The sequence below is a fragment of the Rousettus aegyptiacus genome, unplaced genomic scaffold (assembly GCF_014176215.1).
Source record: "Rousettus aegyptiacus isolate mRouAeg1 unplaced genomic scaffold, mRouAeg1.p scaffold_m13_p_3, whole genome shotgun sequence".
Classification (NCBI taxonomy): Eukaryota; Metazoa; Chordata; class Mammalia; order Chiroptera; family Pteropodidae; genus Rousettus; species Rousettus aegyptiacus.
In genome coordinates, this window is record NW_023416306.1 from 130,002,111 (window position 1) to 130,026,819 (window position 24,709).

Below are 24,709 nucleotides of genomic sequence, written 5' to 3' on the forward strand. Positions count from 1 at the left end.
ATACATATAATTTGAGTCCCAAATATAGAGAACGGAAAATTTGGGACCAAAAAACATGGAGAAATAATGACTAAAATTGATCTAAATTTGATGAAAAAATCAATCAACCTATATAAGAAGTTCGACAAACCTGAGCAGAAAGAGACAAATAAAACCACACCTATACATATCAGAGTCAAACAGATAAAAATTAAAAATGAAGAGATAATCCTAAAAGCAGCCAAAGAAAACCATGCATTGTCTACAAGGAATAATGATCTAAAATAACTATAAATTTCTCAATAGAAATAGTGCAAACCAGACATATTGGAATAACATCTCTAAAATGTTAAAATAATTCATGAAACCAAAATACTATATCCAGTAAAAATATCCTTCAAAAATAAAAGTGAGTCTACAGCCATGCCACTCTGAGCAAGCCTGATCCCCTCTGATCTCAGAAGCTAACCAGGGTCGGACCTGGTTAGTACTTGAATGGGAGACCACCTAGAAAGACCAGGTGCTATAGGTGTAAAAAATAAAAATAAAACTAAGGGGTTGTAAACTGACAAGGTCCTTGCAATCTGTGAGATCAACCAAGGGTTGCCTCACCTAAAAACAACAACAACAACAAAAACTTACAAAAATAAAAGTGAAAATAAAATTAAGAGAATTCATTAGCAGCAGACCTGTACCATAATAAATGTTAAAGGAAGTTCTTTGCACTAATAAAAAACCATACCGGATGGTTCTACATGAAGAAATGAAAACCAACAAAAATGTAAATATGTGAGCAAAATATAAGACTTATAAAATTTAATTTATTTAAAATGTAATTGAATTTTTAAAAGATAAAAAAGTTTTATGGGTTTATAATATAGAAGCAAATGTAGCAATAGCACAAAGAATGGATGGGGTAAATGGGAGCATACCGTTGTAAATTTACTGCATTACAGTTGAAGTGATATAATACTAATTCACATTACATTGTAATAGGTCGAGAATGTATATTGCAGTCGCTAGAGAAATCATGAAAAAAAAAAAAGTAAAACAAAGAGTGGTAGAGATAAAAAGTCAACAGAGAAATTGAAATGGAATACTGAAACCTAGCTAAATAATAGAAAACAAACAGCAAAAATGGTAGACTTAAAGTCAATCATGTCAATAATTCATTAATTGAAAGCGAATTAAGACTCCAAATTTGGAGAATGTCAGACTAGATGAAAAATAAGAATCAAATTATATGTTGCTTACAGGAAGTGTGCTTTAAATATAAAGACACATAAAAGTTCAAAGTAAAAGATGGAAAATACTATACATGCAGAAACTATTCCTAAGTGACTTTATAGATAACAAAGTAATCCTCAAAAAAAGAACCAGAGTTTTTTTTTTTTTTTTTAAAAAAGGACATTTTATAATGATAAAGGGATCAATTCAGGGAGAAGACATAATAGTTCTAAATATATATACATCCAATAACAGAGTTTCAAGATACACGAAGCAAAAACTGACAGATTTGACAGGGAAAACATACCAATTCAAATCCACAGTAATAAGTTTTAATAACCCCTTCTCAGTAATAGTAGACAAAAATCAATAAAAATAGAAATTTGAGCAACATCAGCAAGTAATTGAACCTAATTGGTCTTTATAGAACGTTATACCCACCCAACAGCAGAACATACTGTTGACAAATCAATGTGTAAAGAATTCACCAAAGCAGATCATACACTGAGCCATAAAACATGGCTCAATAAATTTAAGAAAATTGCAGTCATACAGAGTATTACCTCTGACCACAATGGGCTTAAACTAGAAGTAATAAGATATATGGAAAATTCTCAAACGTTTGGAAATTAACCCAAACTCTCCTAAATAACCCATAAGTCACAGAAGAAATCATGATGGAAATTTTAAAATATTTGAAATTAAGTGATAATTAAAATATATCAGTTGCAGATTTGTGGGATATAAATAAAGCAGTGCTTAGAAAGCAATTTATTGCTCTAAATGCGTTTATCAGAAGCAGGGGAAGTATAAAACCAATTATACGAAATTCCTCCTTAAAAAGCGAAGCAAAGAAGATCCAATTTTAAATCAACATAAGTAAAATGATGAAAAAAAAGTGTAGTGTGGAAGTCAAAGAAAACAGACAAATAAACATAAATGAGTATTATTTCTTGGAAAAATATAAAAAACGTTATAACTCCTTTAACTAGACTGATCAAAAATGAAGAAAACATGACTGAACAATATCTGGAATGAAAAATATGGCATTACTAGAAATATATTTAAAAAATCAAAATAGTAATGGAATATTAAGAACAATTTTATGCCAGTAGATTGACAAATCAGAAATGAGCTAATTTCTTGAAAATTACAAATTAGCATAACTGACACTGGAAGATGCTGATTTCTCCCACTTTCTCTGACCTGAAGGAGCCCTTTTCCCATTCCTAGGACCAGAAGAGGAGGAGCACTCTTCAGTTTTTGTTTCCACACCCAGTGTGCACTTCTGGATTTGGGAGCTGCCTTTGAGTCCAAACCAGATGATATCAGAGAGAAACAGAAAGAGAAAATCCCTCACTGCCAGTTTGGTAGGACTTCAAATTCTGGTCTCCTTTTCCAATCTGCCTGCTACCATTTGCTTTTCAGAATCTTCAAATAGCTGTGGCATGTGTTCTGTCCAGGATTTCTTTTAGTTGCTTTTAGTGGCAGACACAGGGTAGAATATGTTTATTCCATATGCCATAGCACTGGAACTCTCAAATCCCATTTTTTAAAAATATTTTTATTTATCAAGCTGTTGTAAAGCATGTTAAATGTGCTATATCCCAAATTTTACCATAAAGGAAAATACCTATGTGTTGATTGGAGCTTCCAGGTAACTTGATTTTCACAGAACCCTCAGAATAAATTTCACCAGCCTTTTCTTTTGACTGAAAAGTATTCTGAGATTATAAAGTAAGCTGTTAGAAAACATACAACTTGCAGTTACTGCCTTATGTAAATCTGGCTTTTCTTGATACAGTAAAACCTAACTATATATTTAAAAAAAAAAATAGAAATAAAATGGATGCTAAAACTAATAAAGTATAGTAATTGTCATCAATCACTGGCAGTTTCAAATTTCTGTGTTCCTCAAACACTTCCTTGCTTTCATTGTATATCAAGTATTGAACTTGTAAAATACTTACCAATTTAGCTGTTAAATATGTTGGTTTTCTTATTAGCTTTGAATGACAAGTTTCTGCTACTTAAAAAAAATTTTTAACAGCTTGGAAAGCTATGACAGTATCCATCTCCCACCTCACAAGAGCACAGGGTCCCTCATATAAATTCAAATAGACACACCAGAGGATCAAGATTTCTGTAAACAAAATACACTTTTACCAGTCATTAACTCTATCTCTAAAAATTACTGCCTCTGAATTGAAACCAAATAGCTCTAAGTGTTTTCTCGAGCTGGACTGAACCCATCATTCCTTCCAGCCAGGACCTTGGCTCAACAAACATGCACCCCAGAGGATTCAGGGTTCAAGAGAATGACAATGTTGTAAATAAACTACCTTCAAACCTAGGTGAGTAGGTCTATAAAAGATTAATTGTGTGCTTTTTGCAAGAATTCCTAAGGTAGGAACTTGATAGAAACTACCAGGCAGTATTGTGAGGGGAAAAAAATAAAAAGAAAAATGACAGTCAAGACGCATTACCAAAAAAATGACATGAGATGTAGGTGCTGTACTTGACACAGATGAAGGTCATGGAATTGGATTTCCTTAATGCATCTAAGTTCAGGTTGTTTCCTCATCTCTCCATAATGCTGGGCTGTGTGCTCCGGAAATGCTCTCCTGGGATTTAGATTTGAAATATGCCCAGTAGCTCTCAGAAGGACAGGGTCAAATATCTAGGAGGTAAATGCAGGCTCTTTCTTCACGTGTCACATGGCCACGTCCCCTTTGCTGGAAAATAAACAGGTTGACTATCACTCTATTCACCAGTGTGAAGTATGGATACAGAGGGAGCATTTATCTTCCCAAACGACCTTTATCCGGGACGAAGCCCTGTTCTTGCCTTGCATCAAAGTCACCTAGTTACAAACACATTTCCTCAGGAGTCAGAGCCTTTCACCTAATGGGGGAGAAGTGAGTTGACTCTGGAGGAAAAAAGCTGTAAAGTTAACTTCCAGGCTACTAAATTAGCATTTCCTGAAATCGTATGCACATATATTCTTTGCTTTACTTCTCTTCTTCATGAAAGTACACAATCCTAATCGCATTAATGGAGGCTTCTCCCAGGCAGTAAGTGTTGAGAACAGACCCATTTATACGCTACCTTTCTAGATAACATTTGGTGTTGATAAGGCTGGCAGATAATAAAAACTAGTCTATATTTGGAGTGGAATCAAATTGTCCACCACCTTCCTATCCTTCTCTATTAAAACATCCTGTTTATTACGTTATTTCTCTAATCCTCTTTAGGAAACTGCAAAAATACAAGTTACACCCCATAATTTATGGACCATTGGTCATGAAATAACTTGGGTCAGAAAAAAATTGTGTAGGCCTGGATGTAAGAAATGCCTTGGTAGTTGCATAGTAGAACATCACAGCTAGGTGGCAGATGAGGAGAGTGGGACCTGGGAGCCTGGGGTCAGAGGTGGGCTGGAGTTGGAGTGGTGGGAATACAAAAGTCAGAGAATCTATAACTTCAGGTAAGGCCCACTCCATCATCTTAACAACTCCTTTTCAGGAGAGTTCCTCCATGCTGCCCCCAGGCTAGTCCATTTGCATCTCAACAGCAATGCTCCTTTGCCCTCTGGTTTTGATTGGCTGTAGTTAATGAGGAGCTCTAATGGGAGGTAAGAGGGAGAGATAAGAAGGTATCCAAGGTATTTTTCTAATCAGCTGGGCCTGATTTCTCTCATGATGGCCTTTTATGCATAACTCTGTTCTGAGTTTGGATTCTGGTGCACGCCTCTTTTCATCCTTTTGGACCCAGGGGTGCTGATGGGTCTCCCCACTATCTGTTCTTCTGTGAATAGTTTTACTGGTAATTTTATTAAACTCTCCTATAATTATCCCAATGTAAGCACATTGTCTGTGTCCTTTTGGAGTCTTATCCAACACAGAGATGCCCTAAGGGGATGAATATCAAGTTGGACCTTACGGGGTGCATGGAAGATCACCAAGGCAATGCGCATGACAGAGAAAAGCACCCCTATGATTTGGCTCAGAAACAATTCTTATCCTGTCGGATGCCAACATGGTACAGGAAATCACCTCGCTCACTCCATTCTGCACCAAAAGAACGTTTTTCCCTCTTTTATTTTCCTTTCTCTACTGATCAGCTAAGCAGGCTCCTGAAAGAATCCCAACTCTCTCAACTTGGCAGGGTCTGTGAACATGTGTAGAATAGTATTTTTGCTTTGTTTAGAAATATTTGTGGGAAACTGAGCATGAAGACGGCATATGTGACAAGAGCGGGTGCTTCTGATACAAAGTCCTCTCTTTTGAGCTCAGTGGCAGCTCCTATAATCCTTGGGATTCCTCTGGTAGCTTGTTGACTATCTCCAATACCAGCTTGCTTATAAGCACTTAGCTGGCTTCTACAGAGTTCCGGGCTGATGTGTCCCAGGTTCCCATTGTTCTTTCTAAGCCAAGCATTTCTAGACTTTTGAATGTCATCAGTATCCTTCAAAGTATGTGGATTGTTTCGGAGGCAAACAGTCCACAAAACTGTATTAACTGAATCATCTCTTCTCTTGGTAAAATATTGTTCGTTTTTCCAAGTAAATAAATGACCGTTTGCATTCCATTACTTTAGGCAAAGCTACAAAATCAAGCCCTTCCATATCACTCACATTACTACTGAGCACAATTATTCTCCTTGAGATGCTGGACCACAGAATCGGTGTGGCTTCCATAGCTCCTGGAAGCCAAGACTTTAATCTCTAATGCGTCTTCGGCCGCCTCTGCTACACTGGGCTTCTGCACATTAACAGCCTGTTTCTCAGCTGTCCAAGGACTTGATTTAATTATACTGCAAGTCTCTGTCTTCATTGGAAGTCTCCACACATGCTGTTTGCTCCCTTATTATGGATTGCATTTCTTCTCTGCTGCAATGTCTCATCCTTGTCCTTCCTTGGGCTTTAGTGGCTAAGAGACATTTGCATTAATTTTCATTTCTCCTGGTACTTAAAAAACATTCTTCTAGGCACTCAGCCTGAAAGTAGGAAGTCATTTAGCTCAACTAAAAAGCTGAACTCCAGACCCTACCTAGAATCAAAACTTGTCATTCTTTTGGTATTCTCCCTTACTTCTCACAGCCTCCAAGGGACCTAGCAGAGACTCTGCCCTTGCCTAAGTTTCTTACACCTATCTGAGGTTTTCTGGTTGCCGTTCCTTAGTGCATCTCATCTAAGTCACTCATCCATACACACATGCATGCAAATGCGCACGTGCGCGCGCGTGCGCACACACACACACACACACACACACACACACTATAAATAAAGTCCATTGCTGCATCCAATGATTCACGAATGGTTAAACAATGATACTCATGCAACAGAAGAGAATGTAGTCACTAATATGATGTATATAAAGACTACATAAAACACAGAAAATATTTCTGTTGTGCTTTTAGGAAACAAAATGGTACATATAGCATTATCACCATTATGTTTTAAAAGATACATATCCACATCCCCATGTGTGAAAAAAGACAGGAAGAAGATATACCAAAAATTTAACAATAGCTAGGATTAGGCTTGAATGTCTTGGAAAGAATTCTTTCTTTTATTTTCATTTCGAAGAGAGAATATTTATTTCTTAAGACAGAAAATCATAACCTCAAAAATAAAAGAGAACAAACGAACATATTTTCTCATGATTGGAGACCCCAAATAATGAAACTCAATAGCAGTAGAGGATAAAACACTAAAAAGCTGTAAAATGGGACCACTGAAAAGATATCCATAAAATTTAGGAGTGGAGTCTTGCAATCACCAGGTTCCCAAGAACTTTATTTAACGTTGGAGTTTGTTTCTCTTGCAGATACACCATGACTATTATAACTATTGGTAGGGGAAACTGGGAAGTTGCTGATTTCATCATTATGTAGACGAGAATACGGGTAAACCTATGGAGAAAACACTCCATTTCATGACCATCAGGCCAGGAGAGATGGGAAGAATGGGACAGGAAACCATCACGTACAACCGGCACCTGCTCTGTGCTGGACTCTGATGATAAGATTAAGAATACAAATTTAAGTGCAGTCACTATAAAAACAAACTGTGGAGGTTCCTCAAAAAATTAAAAATAGAACTACTTTATGACCCAGCAATTTCACTTCTGGGTATTTATCCAAAGAAATCCAAAATATTAATTTGAAAAGATATATGCACCCCTATGTTCACTGCAGTGTTATTTACAATAGCCAAGATATGGCAACAACCTAAGGGTCCATCAATAGACAACTGGATAAAAAAAAAATGGGGTACATATATACAACGGAATATTATTCAGTCATAAAAAGAGAATGAAATCTTATGATTTGTGACAACATGGATGAACCTAAGGGTATTATGCTAAGTAAAAGAAGTAAACAGAGAACAAAAAGTTAACCCAGCTTGCTCTAATGCTAACTTTCTTCGTAGGTACAGTACAATAACCATATGTAAGAAATTAACATTCGTACAATATTATGAACAAAAACTCGTCCTTTATTTGGATTTCACTAGCTTTTCCACTTACATCCTTTCTCTGTTTCAGGATTCAATCCACATTGTATTTAGTCGTCATGTTCCTTTGATGTCCTCCAGACTGTGCCAGTTTCTCAGCTTTTCCTTGCCCTCTTCTTGACCTTTTTGAAGAGCACTGGTCTGGGACATTGCAGAAGGTCCCTCAATTTGAATTTTCTGATATTTTCTCATGATTAAAATGAGCTTATGCATTACTAGAAAGAATTCCAGAGGTAAAGTGCCCCGTGCGACATGTCAGGAAACATGACATTGCTTATTACTGATGATGTTAACATTGGCCACTTGGCTAAGATTGCATCTGCCAGATTTTTCCTCTAGAAGGTTACTATTTCTCTATTTGAATTGAATAAATATTTGGGAGGGGATATTTTGAGACTATGCAAAAATCCTGGTTCTCCTTAAACTTTCATCTTCTAATATTATTATCCATTAATGGAGGTTGCTTATGGAAATTATTATTGTGGTAATAACTGTGATTTTAATAGTGATTTTCTATTTCTCTCATCCCTTCTACATTCATTAAGTGTTCTTCCATATAGGAGAGTTGTCCTTTCCCCTACATTTATTTATTTATCAGTTACTTTTCAGATGTGTATAGACTACTATTTATTTTATTCTTTTGGTTATAATCCAGTACTATCTTAATTTATTCTATTGCTCAAATTCTTCTAATTTTGACTATTGGGAGTTCTTTAAGAATGGTTACTATGTCCTTCACATGCTCCCATCTTTTTTTTTTTAAGTCCTTCTTTACTTTATGGTACTACAAGATGATCCCAGCACATCTTGTACTTTGCATACCCTACTCCTAGAAGAAGCCACTTCTCCAAAAACCTGTAGGTTATTTTAATGGAGAGAAATATTCAGGTATGCTTGTTACTATTAGAGTATCATTGCTTCTAGATCTTCTCAATGGAGAGAGGTAGAAAGCATATGAATATGTATTAACCAATGGCATGCACATCCATATTTATTTCTGTATCTATCTATGTATGTGTATGTATATGTGTGCTATATTTTTAAAAAGATATATATTAAGTTTCTACTGATTCTCTTACTCCAAACCAGCACCACAAGATTTATTCTACACATTCTCCTTTTCTCATTTGTAACTTCTTTCTCTCACAGTAAGAAAACTGCCTCTCACTATCTACAATACATTTACCTATTTGTTCAACCCTAGTATATATGGAAAGCAGTTTCAGAACTGCTAACCCATACCCCCATAGGAGAAGTGTGTATGCACTGTTCTTTCTGTCTTTAGCCTTACAGTATACAGTCAAAACTAATTTCCAAAAGAACTTAAGTCAGCTCCTTTCTTATCCCCCGCCTCAGTGTAGTTATGTCAGTGGTTCTCAAGGCGGAGCTATTTTGCCCCCAGGGCACAAGTGGCAATGTCTGGAGATATTTTAGATTGTCACAACTGGAGAGACAGTACTGATATCTAGTGAGCAGAAGCCAAGAATGCGGCTACATATTCTACAATGCCCAGGATAGCTACATGTAAAAATGATCTGGCCTTAAATGTCAGTAAATTTTAAAATATATCTTTTTCTTATAGGTTTTCTCCTTTTAATAGATTCTGAATTTTTCGTTGTAATTTTGAATCAGGAATGAATTATTTTTATTGATTTAATCATTTATCTCATGGCTTCCATTTCACAGCCTATTAATCTTTCCCTAAGTTTTCTCATAGTTTAATAAATAAAAATGACAAAAGTGGGTACTCTTTGTATAGGTTCAAGTCAGGAATCTGTAAATTCTTGTTTTACTGATATGTTCCAAATGATCTTTATAAATTGTAGTCAGATTGCTATATTCCCAATCAACTTTCCCTTAGCCGAATCCCAAAAATGTTCATGGGCTCTCCATGCCACTTGGACACAAAGGGAAGTGTGATGGAGGAGAAGCTAGACTAGAAGCAGACTGTTGTCTTAACTGATATCAATACATCTTACTTTTGTAAATTTCACAGAAATGTGAACACATCACTAGGGCTTTGGAAGAGCTCCTAAATGAAAGACCATAAAAGCTTAAACTCCATTAGCTTTGAAGAACTCCTTTCCACTTAGAGGATAGTGATCGTTGCACAAAATCTAGTCTCTCAAGGAACTGGTAGCTAAAGAAAGGCGGAAAATCTGGGTTCAGAGATGTCTCGGGAGACAGCAACAGCCAGACATTTAGACTAGAACCTCGCAGGGCCCTTTAACATACACCAGAAAATGAAACACCCATGAAGCCTTTGTTTCTGAGGGACCACCCCTCCTCAATGTCAGATGACAGCCCCCTCACACTGGCCCTTAGGGGGCTCTGAGGCCAACACAAGGCTGACATCTGAATTTTTCTGTGCCCTTTCATTTTTACACAGGAGTGGGGAGTAAAGTAAGAGCTTGAAAGAGGACAGAGTACATCAAAAATATCATCATCCTAAATACTGTGATTTGAAGTCATTTTTCACTGCCATGAAAGAAAAAAAAAATAGTAGTCAAGCCTCTGAAGGCAATGTTTACTCTTCCAGGGAGAGGACATATGGGAGAGCTTCTGACAAGACTGTCAAAAGTGTGTTCAGCAATTTAACTAGTAATAATAGTGAAAAACAACAAATAAAGCTTTGAATTAATCCAGCATCTTTCATCTCCAAATATCAAAGTGTGTTGCCAATGTTCCTGAGAACAACATGTCTATGAGACACGGAAGTGGCAGGCATTGTTATTCCTTAATGACAGATAAAAGAACAGAGAAGCTAAGAAACTACCTCCCAAGTGAAACAGCTGAAGACATGTAAGGACAGATAGACCTCTCTCCAAAGTATTATCGCCTCCCTGGGGCTGTTGCAGCACTTGCTCTAAGGGAATTGGGTTTAAAGAGTGCCTGAACATGAGCAATACAAGGCACTCGTGGAAGGCATTCAGCCTCTATTCTCCAGAAATTTGCCAATAAAAGGCATCCACCAAGATAGCACTACATCTACGCAAGCGAATCAAGAGGATACTTTTTAAAGTCAGCTGTTTACAGTCCCTGCTGGATATGCCCTGGGAAAGCACCAGCCCTACTGAGCCTACCTTTGTGAAGTTCATAACACATGGGGTAAAGAAAAGAAAGACACACATGTCCCTCAAACCCTACACACCAACCACAAGGGCTGCCTGCACTGTCCCCAAGTGCAAACACATGAGCCTCTGCACCTTTGTCCATGCTGTTCCCTGTCTTTGCTTGTCCCCCTTCATGACAGTATTGAAGCATCACCTACTCTATCAAGACTGCCATAAGCACACATACTTTTCTTTCCTTTTTGTATCTTCTATATTCTATTTATATTTCTGTCACGGGCCCTATACCTTTACTGCATATACTGGTTTACACGTCTGTCTTCCCTACCAAATACTTGGCTCTTTGTCAGAGGGAACGTATTATAGTTATCTTGTATATCCAAAGCCAACCACAGTGTCAGGCTCATAGCATATGTTCACTAATTGTTTCTAGAAGAAGGACAGGCAGGCAAGCAGGGAGGCAGGCATTGTGCTAGGCATATTCCTGATTAGCATTTAGTGTATGTTTCTCATCAGAAAGCTCTTGTCTTTTTCAATTTCAGAACTGAAAATTTTTTTAAAGACTCTTCCATTTCAGTTTCTTATTGGTCAAATTATTGTGCAAAACCCTCAAAAAATTAATTTATACCTCGAAGTATAAATTTGCCCATTTTTCAGAATCCTGGTCAAGTGCAGTATATTTTAAATTTTTGCACATTTGTTTAAAAGGGTATTATTTTCCTGAATATTTTTGCTTTTTAAATTACTAGTAACATTTTTGTATCCTTAATAGTCTTTTATTTTTTGTTCAAGTGTAAAATAAATAAAATGTTAAATGATGTATTTTAAAGAGCTCTTTAGGTAAATATAGCCCATTTTAATTACCACTGAGAATACTTTAATTCTATTTCAAAAAAATTTTATAATTGAAAATTATTTTTTCAGCTTCAAAAATGGATTTATTTTTCTTCTTGGCTTTTATCTTTTTGAAAACTACATTGCTCCCATTCCTTCAATTCTCTATTTCTGAAAGCATATGTGTTGGATACCCAGTCTATCCTCCATGTCTCTTAACTTTTGTTTCATATTTTCCATCTCTTTTTCTCTGTGCAACATTTGTGATGAACCCTGCAGTGTTATCTCCTAAATCACCGATGTTCTCTTGGGCAAATCCAGTCTAGAGTGGATCTTGTCTCCTGAACATTTTTTAATTCTAATTACTTGATTTTTCATTTACAGCACCTGATTAGTTCATTTTCATATACACCTGTTCTTGATTTCTACCTACCTGGTTTGTTTCGTAATATCTCATTCTTTTTAGATGTTAATCCTTCCTTTATATCTTTGAGAAGCTTAAACAGACAAATTTTAAAGTCATTTTCAGATTGCTCTATTATTGACATTCAGTGGAAGTGAATTCTACTGATTTTGAGCTCGTTGGCTATCTTTCTTGGCATTAGTTCTCTTCATATGCTGTGGAAATTCAGTGAGCAAGTCCCCCTGGAGTGGGTATTTTCACCCTTTCCTGTAGGGTCTGGGAGCTGTTCACATTCCTCTCTTAGAACTCCAAGCCCAGAATCAGGTCTGATAATAGTGACTTGGGTTTCTTGTTCTGAGTAATCTTGGCGATATCACAGATCTAGTCACTGAGCCAGAAGGTCCTATTGATTGTAGCTTCCTCTGCCCCTTCCTGCCACCTAGGCAATCAGCTGTACAACATGCTGCAGCTCTGAGGAGTGACTGAAGTTTCTTCTAGACCCTCTTTGAAGAGCTGGCAGTGAGCCCTTCATGTTCACTCACTGAGCTTGGGTCCAGTTTAAAATCATAAGTACAGAGCTCTGATATCACCTGGGTGCAATTAAACTCAACTCTGACACTTTCTACCTGGAGATAGCATCAGATCCCAAAGGTTAAGGGCTCATTTGTACAAGACTGCCCACTCACCCCCACTTCAGAAGCCAATCACAAGCCCAGGTTGTCACCTGTGCTTCTGACTGACCTGATCTAGATCAGAGGTTCCCATGACCCCCTCCTTGGGTTTGAGTAACTTACTAGAGTGACTCTCAGAACTGAGATACATTTTGTTTACTAGCTCACCTGCTTATTATAAAAGATTTAACTCAGAAACAGCAGGATGGAAGAGATGCTCAGAGCAGGGTATGGGGAATGGAGGCACCACTCCCATGCCTTCTCCAAGCACACCACTCTCCCCCACTCTGCATGTGTTTACCTTCCTGGAAGCTCTCTCGACTCCCTCCTTTGAGTTTTCATGAAGGCTTCATTACATAAGTAAGACTGATTAAATCATTAGCCTTTGGTCATTAAACTCAATCTCTGGGGGGCGGGGGGTAGGAATGAAAGTTCAACTCTCTGATTACTTGGTGGGTTCCTCTGGAGATCAGCCCCAACCTTAGATGCTTTTTAAAAGTCACCTCATTACCAAAACAAAATATACCCTTATTGCTCTCATCACTTAGGAAATTTCAAGGGTTTTAGGAGATCTGTGTCAGAAAATGGGACAAAAACCAAATATGTATTTCTTAACTATAAATCACAATATCACATCCACCCATCCGGGACTAGATAAGAAATATGACATTCATATATATCCTCATGTAATTATTATTGTACCATGATTATCTATCACAACTATAATAGTAATATTTATTACCTGCTCATAGAGTGCCAGGATCTATGCCAAGCACCTCACCTGTAATAATTTACCTAATCTTCACAACAACCCTATGGAATGGCTACTATCATCATCTCCCCCATTTTATAGATGCAGAAGCTGAGGCTCTGGTTAAGTGATACCTCTAAGGCCCTACATATACTAAGTGCTGGAACCAGGATTTGAATGTAGATTCATCTCAACCCAAACCCCACGCCTTTAGTCAAATGCTACATTGCCAAATCCATCTTAGCTGGACTTCTTTGTGGCATTTGACACTATAACCAGTGGCTTCCTCCTAGAACAAACCTCCTCTTCAGGCTTCCAGGAAACTTACTTGGAGTGAATGTCCTCTCGTCTCTCTCTTTCTCACGGATTGTCCTTGTTCCATTCATGAATTTGGTATTCACCTAATTCCCACCTTCTTAGATATACCAGACTCCTCAGTTTGAACATTTCAGTATGTTCGATTCTGAACTCATTTCTTACTTAGAGCACCTTTCAGTTCCTGGCAACACATCCACCCAGGCTTCTAAACCAGAAGCCAGAGTTGGCCCTGTTACTTAATCCACAGCCTGTCATTAGACAAAGGGACCAGATTTTCTCTCTCAAGTACTCCAACTGAAGCTGTCCCACATTTACAGGTCAATCACCTACAGAATATAGTCCAAAGGCTCTATCAAGTGCCCACAGCCCACTGTTTCTTCCTCATCATTCACCTGCACCATCCCCCATGCCTGGAGCTCTAGAGCTCTACTTTTCTCAGTCACCTGCCCCTTCCCACATGTCCAGCTCTCTCTGGGCCCAGGCCTTTGTCCCAGCTGTTCCCTCCACCAGAGCATGGTCATCCCTTGTCCACGCACTTTTAATCTAAACATCTGCTTTGTGCAGCTGTCCACAGAACCTTTCTCCTGGGTTCTGAGCAAGAATAAGGTGCTGTCATCTTTGCCCTCACTGGACCCTGGGACCCAATACTATGATCAAGTTTGACCTTTTTCTGACCATCCTGACCCATCAGCACACTCCAGACAATGGAAACTCTCCATGTGGCAACTGAGCACTTGGATTCCCTTCTCCCTTTCTGTTTCCAGCTCCAGACCCGCTTCTAGCAAACATTTAGTTAATTAACTGGCAACTGGCAACAGATACAAAAAAGCAATTTCTCACCCCAACAAGGGCATGTAATGTTCAATTCTATTTTTCCAAGGGAAGTGATCAGAAGCCTGTGCTCACATGAGAGACGTTTTGACAGTCACCAATGTCTGAAGTCAGCAAGGAGGCTTAAATGAAAGAATTAAGAGAAACAGATCTCAGCTATAGCTCTACATGGAAGGCTATGATGCTAAAATTTGCATTTAATAGGGACCACATGCCATAATTGTTCCATTATGGCTTACAGTGCCATAGAATAAAGTTTGTGCTGAGTCTCTAGGTCTCTCAGGCTGTGTCTCTATCTACAAACACACCCCGCCACACACACACACCTCCCATATTATACCAGGTTGAACTGTACTTCCAGTCTATTCCTTATAAGTTCAAATCCAGATATTGAACTAGTTCAAGTGGAAAAAGTAATCAAAAGAGAAGTATAAATGACTAACGAAAGGATGAAAACATTTAATCTTAACTGTAATGAAAGAAATACAAATCAAGATATGATACTATTTTTTCATCTATCAAATTGGTAAAATTAAAAGCAATGATAAAACACCCTGCGGAAGAGGGTGCTGGCACCCTCCCAGGTGTGCAAGGCATAGGTGGTGAAGTGAGCACCCACACCCCAGGAAGAAACCTCTGCAGACCTTCGATGGTCTTCAAGAATCTATACGCCTGTGTCCTTAAACTTTTAGCTGTTAGCAGAGCCTGGTAGAGCATGAGACAGGATATATGTGTGCTTGCAGAAGGTGGGGAGAGAAAAGTGGGGAAATCTGACCATGCACATACATGTGTGTGCGCGTGCACACACACATACATCCACATTATCTGTACATGAATGGGGCCATGCTTAATCCAGCCCACCCACACTGACATGCCAAGAAGACACAGTGAAATCCTGCCTTTATAAGTTTATGATTTAGAAGTAGAATTAAGACTCATACTCAAATCTGTAGAAAACAGGCAAACAAAAATTAGATGCTGTCAGAGATGAAAAAGTGCTAGGTGCCTTCAGAAAAGATTACTTCCAAATAGGCCATCAGGGTGAGCAGGGTTTTGTCAAAGGTGTAGGGAGAAAAGTATTCTAGGGGCAAAGGAAAGATTAAGGTCACAGATAACAACTTTCATTATGCATTAATTTAATCACTGAGGTCCTTTCCAGCCTTTACATTTATTTTTCTAATCTGATACTCCTCTATCATCTCCATTAGTTAGGTGAGTTCCAATGACCCCAGGAAGTGGTTGGATGCTGGAATTATGTGCTAAGCACTGCCCTTACACCCTGCCCAGGTAAACTCATTTAATACCCAAAACACTTTCAGAGTAAGTATCCTTAGGCCTGTTTTACAGATGAGGAATCTGAGGCTCAACAAAGAGCCATATATCATATATGAATTGCTATCTGCCTGACTTTGAAGTCTTCATCCATTCTTTCTTCTGTACCATATGACCTCACTTTGAGACCACTTTCTTCTTTAAAAGTAAAGTCCCCAAGTTGATCTACAGATCTGATGCAATCCCTATTAAATCCCAGGAGGCATTTTTGGTGAAATTGACAAATAGACCCTAAAATTCATATAATAATTTGATGGACCTACAAGAGCCAAAATAATCCTTAAGAAGAACAAAGTTGAAGGACTCACACTTAACAACTTCGGAACTTTCTCCAAAGATACAGTAATCAAAACTATGTGGTATAAAGTGCTGACAGAAGGAAAAACATATAGATCAATGCGACAAATCGATAGTCCAGAAATAAATCCATACCTTTAAGGGAAGTTGGTTTTTGACAAGAGTGCCAAGATAATTCAATGAGAGAAAGAATAGTCTTTTCAATTAATGGTTCTGGATATCTACATACAAAATAATAAAGTGAGTATCTTACCTTACGCCATATATAAAAAGTAACTGAAAACAGATCAGAGTCATAAATGTAAAACCTGAAACTACAAAACTCTTAGAAGAAAACACAGGGGTAAATTTTTGTGACCTTGGATTAGACCAAGGTTTCTTAGCACTTAAAGAACAAGTTACTTAAGAAAAACATAAATTGGACTAGATAAAAATCAAAAACTTTTGTGCTTCAAATGACATTGTCAAGACAAGTCAGGGAATGTGAGAAAAATATCTGCAGATCACATATTTGATAAGGGTGTAGCATCCGGATTACAATTTTTTTAAAAAAAACTCTTACAACTCAACAATAGAAAGAAAATTACCCAATTTTAAAATAGGCACAGGATTTGAATAGACATTTCTCCAAAGAAGATACACGAATGGCCAATAGGTACATGAAAAGGTACTTACCATTATTAGCCATTAGGGAAATGCAAATTGAAATCATAATGAGATACTACTTAAACCCACTAGGGGGTGGCTAAAAAAGACACAGAATAACAGGGTTGAAGAAAATGGGGAGAATCTGGAACCCTCATACATTGCTGGTTGGAATGTAGAATCGTGGGGCTGCTTTGAAAAAATCCTGAAAGTTCTTTAAAAAATTAAATAAAGAATTACCATATGACCCAGCAATTTGACTTGTAGGTATACATGCTCAAGACAATTGAAAACATATTTACACAAAAACTTGTGCATGCATATTCATAGCAGCATTATTCACAACAGAGAATGTAGAAACAACTCAAATGTTCATCGATTAATGATAAAGAAACAAAAATGATATATCCGCACAATGGAATATTATTCAGCCATAAAAAGGAATGAAATACTGATACATGCTACAATATGGATGAACCTTGAAAATATGAATTCAAGAAAACAGAGCCAGTTACATAAAACCACATATTGTATGAGTCCATCTTTATAAAATGTTCAGAATAGACAAATTTTGAGAAACGGAAAGTAGGAGTGGGAGTGGATGGGGAAAATGGAGAACGACGGCGAATTAGGGACAGGGCTTCTTTGGGAGGCAATAAAAACATTCTAAAGTTAACTATAGTGATAACTGCAATATACTAAACAACATTGAGTTGTATACTCTAAATGGGTGAAGTATGTATTATATGACTTACAGCTCAATAAAGCTGTTTAAAAATAAATAGGCATAAAATAAAAAAGTAAAGTAGCATATACTCACTGACAGTTGGAATAAACCAAAAAATATAACAAAGGACAAAGTCATGACCATCAAAGGGAAGTATTGCTAACATTTTGGTTTCTTTCTTTCCCAAATTTATTTCCAATGGTTATTTTCATGATTGAAATTATATGTAGACACTATTTTATCTGAATTCATTTATTGCCTCAGAATAACCCCTGGACAACAAGCCACCCTTCATCCCCGCCTCCCACCATCCTTCCCCTTGCACCCTCTGCCCAGCCAGCTCTACAGGATCCATTTCCTCACCCAAACAGCGCCCTTGGACTGGAATGCCCCTCCTCTGACTGTCCAGCTGGAAAGCCCCTACTTCTTCCCTCCTCATTTGCCCAGATGTCTCCTCCTCGGTGCAGCTTCCCCAGAGCCCTGAGCAGTTTTTTCTATTGATGCTTCTCTCACTGATCACCCTTTGTTCCTGCGACTGGCTCCTGCTCCAAAACCAAGCTCCTTGGACACAAATTCAGTGTTTAGTCCCCTTTGGGAAGGAGAGGTTGTATGGAAGGAGAACATTTTGGGTAGGGTATGGAGTGGGGAGACTGAAGCCCTCTCTTCGAGTACCCATTATTCCTCCTGGCTCATGGCCCTTCTGCTACATCAGAGGACAGCCTTAGCCTGAGGCCTCCCTTTCCACCTACAAGCTCTTCCCAGATTTCTAGCCCCCACCTGGGTGTTGTAGCCCTTAGCTGACAGTTCCTTCCCCCAGCCTGGCCTCCCTCTTGCCTTTATCCCCTCTCTAGAGCAGAAGCCCACCACTGATGCCCAGTGAAGACTGGTTTGGGTGACTAGGAAAGACTAGAGCCCCAGGCCTGGTAATCCCACTGACCCCTGAGGTTCCAGCAAAGGGGCCAGGTCAGTCAGCCTGAGGGTCCTTGTGTCTCTTCTTGACCACAAAAAAACTGGGGACAGTGTATTACAACTAACTCAAAAACATCAATCTCTCTTTCTATCAACAGAGATGGACTTATTCTGATTGCAGAGCTCAGGAAATGGAACCCATCTCCTTGTTATCAATGTAAAAACCAAGCTGAGCTATTTGTGATCTAAATCAAAATAGAACTGTGTCTGGCAAACTCATTTTTCTCAGGCCCCGGCAGCTCCCCAAGATACATTGTCTACTGATGGGGGGGTGGGAGAGAGACAATGGCAACTGCCAGGAGCCATTGATCACTTGTTTTATGTGCAGAATGAATCCTTAATCACTGTCGCTTCAGAAAGAAAGGGAGAAATTGAGATGGATTCTCATGTGCCAAAGGCAGAGAGCTTGGTAATTGTAGCTCTTTCATTAAAACTTTGGAGCATAGTAAGTTAGTCAGTGGTTGTTCATCTCTGCCTTGGCATCCACATCTTGGCTCATTGCTAAGGGGTCCTGAGAGCCATGGGTAATCTCTCCTCAGTGTAAATTGTGAGTTTTAGAACCTCATCACCAAATCTGACATCTCAGCCTGGCATCTAAAGACCTGACAACTGGACCCAACCTAGCCCTCCAACCTGATCCCTTACGGTTCTCTGAACCTCGGTTTCCTTATTTGTAAATGGGAGCAAAATTCTGCATTGCCTCATACACCTATGCTAATTTATTCTTCTGCCCCACTTCTTGCACTAGTACAGGCAACAACATTGATGTATTCATTCTTTTTGCAAATAATTATTAACTGCTTCTTATGCGCTCAATGGTTAGCAAGAAGAGTCGTGGTTTCTAACACAGTGCCCCCTGGAGCTTTTGGTCTAGAGTCTCCATTTTCAACCAAAGGCAATACTGCCCCTTTGGTTCCGGGGTAGCAGATAAAATCTTGCTCTTTTTATATATAAAGCACAAATATCCATACAGTACATAAAGAGATATACAGCATATTTTTAAATTTCTTGAGGGAAGGGAGGAATGATTAGAAAAAAGATGTCTCTCAAAAGGCTCCTTGGGGAATAATGAAAAGGAAGTCACTTGTCTACACTGGCTGAGAATGACATTCTCCCCTTTTCATCTACTTCATGCTTTGCAACTCAATACACATCCCCTTCTTCAAGAAAACTTCTCTGAACACCCATTCCTTTTTGCCCCTTTTCTTTGTTCCCATGATGACCTCTACACACATAGTTCACAGCACTAATCTCAGAGCTCTCATCCACAGCTCTGAACCATGGCTCTGTCTCCCACATTGGTCTGCAGGATGCTCTCAGGAAAGGCCCTTGTCTTACTCTATCTTAAACCCTCAGGGCCTAGCAGGGTAGTCAACACATAGTAGGTATTCAATAAATGTTGAATAAATGAATGAATGCAATACATATCTCACTTTGCTATTCTCAGAGTGGAGAAAGGAGGAGTTAAGGGAAACAATATTTACTGAGACTGTCCTGTGTGCCAGGCACCATGATGGTTCACGGCATGGCCTACCTCACTTTCATATTTACACAGTCTTGGCAATACCAGTGCAGAAATTCTTACCTCTGGGGAAACAAACAAGGGTTAAACAGGGTTCGATGTAGTAGTGGTGTGCTGAAGCCAATTCCTGTGGTTCACTAGAGCCTATTAAATTTTCAGGAATTTTTCAAGCAAGTTGTTAAACTACCGATAGCTTGAAATCAGCCATGATGGGAGTATTTACACCACAGAAATTGGCAAATGTTACAAATTAGAGTTTTTTCGTCCCCCTTCTGAGAACCAGTTTACTAGCATATTGCTGGTTCCATGCCTAGCAACTGGCAGCCAGAAGAGGGTACAGAGTTTTCCCTGGTACAATGCTACTTCCCTACCAGTTAGTGGTGGGGAGAGGGTGGGGGACCTGGGGGAGCAGAGTGAGCTATCCGTTTTTGCACATTAAGATTTATCCAGGATCTTACATGATACCACTTTTCTTTCATTGAAATACCTTTCCTTGCCCTTCAGTTGATTATTGTGAGTGAACAAAGAGGACCTTTGAAAATGGCCCTCTTGGGAACTTGTGGCCATCACTGCTTTCTAGGAGGCAGAGGTCAGAGGGGAGAGTTCAGGAACTCTCCTAAGAATGGACACTCCCAAAGCCAGTGTCCAACAGGAGCCTTGTAAAAGTCTTACCTACATATTGAGATCTTTTGTTTTCCCATCCCTCATGAGAGTATAGGTCTATTAAGTCAGGGGCTGAAGGATTTTAACCTCTGCATCCATCCCCAAATGCAGCCCATGCCTGATACATAATTGGCACTCAGTAGATGTGCATGTTGAGTAAGATATCATCTACCTGACCCACATGCAGCTTGTCAGGGGACTGGTCCCACATCAAATTCAAATATTCTGAGCAACATGCCCAGTGAATTTGAACTAACTGAGTCATCCTTGAAGTTCAAGCAACTCTCCTAATGCATTGACCCTTTTGCATTTCCCATAAGTCTCAAATAAAATTTCAAATCCCTTGAGGATGCTCTGGCTGTAAGTTCTAAATGCTAAATATCTTCTTAGACAAAGGCGTTTGGGTCTGACTCCTCTAGAATACAGATCTGCTCAGAGGAGCATCAGCAGTAGTTGGTGCTTTCCCACATCACAGCATCATTAACAACCAGATAGGGTTATTCAGCACATACCTTTTAATGTCAAGTCTCTGTTTTCTGACTGCTTGACAAGCCAGGGAGGATAAATACAGGAGGCTCTTGGTGCATTTGGTTTTCTTTCACATTAGGTTCTGTGATAGGATCCCTGATTTAAGACCAGGATCCAATTGAGAAGCTGTGCTGATAGCACAATAAATAATAGGGAAACATCAAGCCTGAATTGGTGTGCTGTGTTAGTCTAGGACCATGTACTGTGTCATTATTTATAATCAAGCAAATCCTTATTGGGGTTTCTAGAAAAGGGCACCATAGAGAGAATTAATATTGAAAATGGAAAGAAAAAGACATTCAGGGGAGGAAGAGTGTTTGTCCTTGTTGGGAAATAAGAGTCAACAGGTAAAAATATTTTCAGTGGATGTGTTCAAAATAGCTATAAGGAAGGTTTTGTTTTTCTTGGCTGCTTTTGTCATGATCTCCTCCAATGTCCTCTTGTAATTGACATTAGAAAAAAAGAGAGCAAAAAGGATTCCTTGACAATGATCAAATAGCCTGGACATTCTAAGTGGAATTCCAAAGTGCTATGGATCTTTGAAACAAAGATTATTCAGAAATTATACCAAAATAGTTTAATTTTGTCCATTTGTAAGACTTTTCATATTCATAAATTCACAAATCATAAAAAACAATCCATGTTAAATCAGCAACTGAAGTTTTTAGAAACTATGTGGCTTCAATCTGTTTATTCTCTCTTCAGCTTCTCCTGTTTAAATCAGTATAACTTATGGGATATAATGAATCACAGATACAAGGACTGGGGTACAGAGAGGCTGAATAAATTACACAAAGTTTCACAGCCATCAAGTGCAGGGACTGAGATGCAATTCTGGGGCTGCTATCTCCCACCATGTGGTTTTCAATATCCTTACCTCCACCCCCATCCCAAGCCCCTGAGGCAGTTCAGCCCGACTTCCTGGTAACACTAGAGCTGCCCTGCAAAGGCAGAACCAAAGAGTGCCCTAGAGATGCCCCTCCACTTCCTCTAACTCCTTGTCACTTCCAGAGAAGCTTGGAGCCCATGTTACCTTGAGTCTCTGCCACCCCTGGCAACCAAGGCCTTCTCTGAAAGGCCAGCCATGGGCCTGAGTGGGCAGGACCACCCCAGGTGGGAAGCACAGTTCCAGCTGCCAAGGGAAGATCTGCCCAGCTAGTCCACCCATCCCCCCTCCAAAAAATCACCGCCACAGATGAGAGTGATAAGGATTATCATTTATATTATCTCAGTTCTTCCTCACAACAAGTTTGTATTATAAGTGGTATCACCCCATTTTATAAATCAGGCAAATGAAGCTCACAGCTGTTAAGCCACTTGCCAAAGTCGTACAGTAAATGGCATTTCAAGTTTCCTTGATTTTTTTTTTTCAATAATAAAAAGTCCCCTTAGGGCCAAGTTGTGGTGTGGAGGGGCTGATTCTCTACACATGTGTGGTTAGACAGACAGACCATAGACGCTAGAGTTAAAAAGCACTGTTGTCAATGCTGGCTTGAACAGGTTCAACAACTTCTCTGGGTCTTGATTCCCTCATTTCTCAAGGGAAGCAGAAACAGCCACCTGTCCAGGGCTGTGAGATCCCCAGGCAACATCCCTACCACCTCGCTCCGTAAAACACCGTTCCACTCCCGTCCTGTCCCCCTTCCAACACGTTAGGTCTATTTACAGCAGCGGCCTGTGAGACACAGCCTGATAGAGGCAGAGTGGACACACACTACCCACCTACCTTCTTCTGAGGGGAGCCTGGTGCAGCTCTGATAGGTGCAGATTACGGCAGGAAGCTCGCCGCCTGCAGCTGGTTCTATAACCAAGAAGAGAAAACGAGAGAGCTAGAGCCAAGTTGACAGGAGACAAAGGGGCTGGAGATGTAGCCAGACGTTGCTTGGGGCCTAATTATCCTGCAGTCAAAGCCCTAGTGACATGTGAGATCCCTATCAACTCTGAAATACCCTCGGATGCCTTCCAAGTTTGAGTTCTCTATCCAGACATCCAAATTCAGCAAGGCGCGAGGTGGCTACGGTGGCCTCGGGGGGCCAGTTCTAGCAAGCGCCCCGTAAATCTCTTGCGCACAAAGAAGCCGCAGGTTTGGGCCTGCAACGGAGGGGTGCTAGCAAGCAGGAGAGACCTAGAAACGTAAAACAGGGTCCCAGAGCACATCTAATTAAACCTCCTAAATTAACAGGTGAAGAAACTAGAGTCAGGGTAGGGAAGTGCCTCATAAACATCACACAGCTAAAAGTAGCAGAGCTGGTGCCTGACCTCTAAGCCCAGCCTTTCCACTTGGGCTTCTCCTCTCCACATTGCCTCTTCCCTTTGGTGCTTAGAGCCTACCCTTGGTAGAGGCCTATCCCCCACCACCCACTCTGGAAGCCATTGCCAAGTTTGCTGTCACAAAGACTCACTTTTACCCTAATATCCTCTGTCCAATACTTTGAACCGCTCTCGATAAGCTACTCAAAGAAAGAAGAAAATGCCTAGGCCAGCATTCAGGCACCTCCTTTGGTGAAACTTAATACAGCCTTTCTAGCCTTATTGATTTATTAGTTAATTCCTTCATTCGACAAATATTTATTGCGTACTGAATTGAAGCAGGTAATTCAGTCATTCGACAAATATTTATTGTGTACTGAATCGAAGTAGGCACCTAGGATGAAGTAATCAAGAACAAAACTGTTTCTGTCCTTTTAAAGTATCTAATTTAATGCAAGAAATAGCCACATAAACAGAAAATTACCATATAATGAATTAAGGGCAAGGAAACAGATATTTGCTAGGAAATATGGGAACCCAAAGAAGGACTCCAACATGAAGTCAACACGAAGAGGGAGGTTACATTTAGGAGTGTGTTTCAGGAAGAAAAATGCCAAGGTTAAATTTTAAAATGGGCAATGGTGAGTCAATGGGGAAGGATCGGAGGGGCACCAGGATGGTACAGCCTAAGCAAGAGAAAGTCACAGTTGGAATGTAAAGCTCACGCCATATTCCTTTTCACCTTTCTACTTTTGGTGCCTCAGAACCTAAAGAAATTGGTTCTTAATAAATGGTCACCAGATGAATGGATGATGTACATGAGGAACTTCAGAAAGTTCCACATTGCTGTGACACCAAAGAGTGAGTCAAGTGGACATAATCAGCGGCAAGGCCAGGAAAGGCATCACAGATCATGACCCCAAACATGCAAAGGATAAGTGGGATAAGGGTCGAAACATCTTTGAAGGTCGTAAGCCAGAGAGGGTCGGTATAAGATTTATTATTTATGTGGAGCCCACTGATTTACAAGTATAAGGTCCTTGTCTATCTTTTTCACTCCTGTATCCCTAGTATACCATGTTTGGTACAGGATAGGTGCTCAATAGGAAAAGAATGCCAGCTATGTGGAGGACAGGCTTGAAGGGGCAAGACCAGAAGCAAGGAATCTGAA

At 39.4% G+C, this 24,709-nt stretch overlaps 1 pseudogene; it reads left to right on the top strand.

The window, feature by feature from the left end:
* The first annotated feature begins 392 nt into the window (after nucleotides 1–392).
* LOC118600466 lies at nucleotides 393–511 on the top strand (annotated as a pseudogene).
* The last annotated feature ends 24,198 nt before the right edge of the window (nucleotides 512–24,709 follow it).